We start from the raw sequence: 1622 nt of genomic DNA, 5'->3' as shown, positions 1-1622 counted from the left end.
TTGTAATCAATTATAGCATAGTTGCAGCATAGTTTTTTACATTTATTAGTATAAAAAGTCAGTGCTTTCTTATATATCAATAGTGAACAAGTGGAATATGAAATTTAAAGCACAATACCATTTACATTACATTAGTACCCCCCAAAATGAAATACTTGGGTGCAAATATAACAAAATATATGCAAGATCTATATAAGAAAAATTATAAAACTCTGATGAAGATAATCAAAAAAGAACTACATTAATGGAGAGATATTCCATGTTCATTGATAGGAAGACTCAATATAACCAAATGTCATCTCTTCCTAAGTTGATCAATAGATTGAGTGCAATCCCAATCAAAATTCCAGCAAGTTATTTCATGGATATTGACAAAGTGATAATAAGGTTTATAGAGAGAGGTTAAAGACTAAAGACTGGCCAACACAATATTGAAGAGAAAGAACAAAGTTGGAGGACTGACACAATCTGATGACAAGAAATACTATCAAGTTGCAGTAATCAAGATAGGGCGGTATTGGTGAAATAATACATCAATGTAACAGAATAGAGAGCACAGAAATAAACCCAAATACATATATCAACTAACCTTTGACAGAAGAGGAAGGTAATACAATGGAGCAAAGATAGTTTCATCAACAAATGATGGTGAAACAACTGGACATCCACATACAAAACAATGAATCTAGACACAGACCTTAGACTCTTCACAAAAATTTATTCAAAGTGGATCATAGACCTAAACACAAAATGCAAAACGATAAACTGTTAACATAGAAGAGCTAACATAGGAGAAAATCCAGATGACTTTGGGTATGGTTTTTATCATTTTAGATAGCACAATCCATGGAATAAATAATTGATAAGCTGGACTTCATTAAAATTAAAAATTTCTTTCCTATAAAATATAATGTCACAAGGAATGATAAGACTAGCCACAGACTGGGAGAAAATGCTTGCCAAAGATCCTTCTGATAAAAGACTGTTCTTTGAAATAAAGAACTCTTCAAAAGGGTCAAAGACCTTAACAGACACCTCACCAAAGAAGATAGACAGGTGGCAAATAGCATAGGAAAAGGTGTTCCACATTATATGTCACTAGTGCGAATTAAAGTGCAAATTAAATGAATTACCACTACACACTTAGCAGAGTGGCCAAAGTCAAGAACACTGACAACACCAAATGCTAATGAGGATGTGGAGCAATAGGTACCCTCATTCACTGCCGGTAGTAATGCAAAATTGGTACAGCCATTTTGGAGGACAGTTTGGTGGTTTCTTATAAAACTAAACATAATTTTACCATACAATCTGCAACTGCACTCCTTGGTATTTATCCAAAGGAGTTAAAAACTGATGTTCCCACAAAAACACAGATATTTATAGCAGCTTTATCTATAATTGTCAAAGTTTGGAAGCAACCAAGATATCCTGTAGGTGAGTGGCTACATAAACTGTGGTATATCCAGTGGAATAAGATTTAGTGCTGAAAGAAATTAGTTATCAAGCTATGGAAGGACATGGAGGAACCTTAAATGAATGTTACTAAGTGAAAGAAGGCAATCCGACAGGGCAACAATACTACAGGTTTCCAACTGCAAGACATTCTGGAAAAGGTAAAG

Source organism: Mustela putorius, unplaced genomic scaffold (assembly GCF_011764305.1).
Source record: "Mustela putorius furo isolate JIRA1106 unplaced genomic scaffold, ASM1176430v1.1 tig00000179_pilon_pilon_pilon, whole genome shotgun sequence".
NCBI lineage: Eukaryota > Metazoa > Chordata > Mammalia > Carnivora > Mustelidae > Mustela > Mustela putorius.
This window is presented reverse-complemented; position numbering follows the sequence as displayed.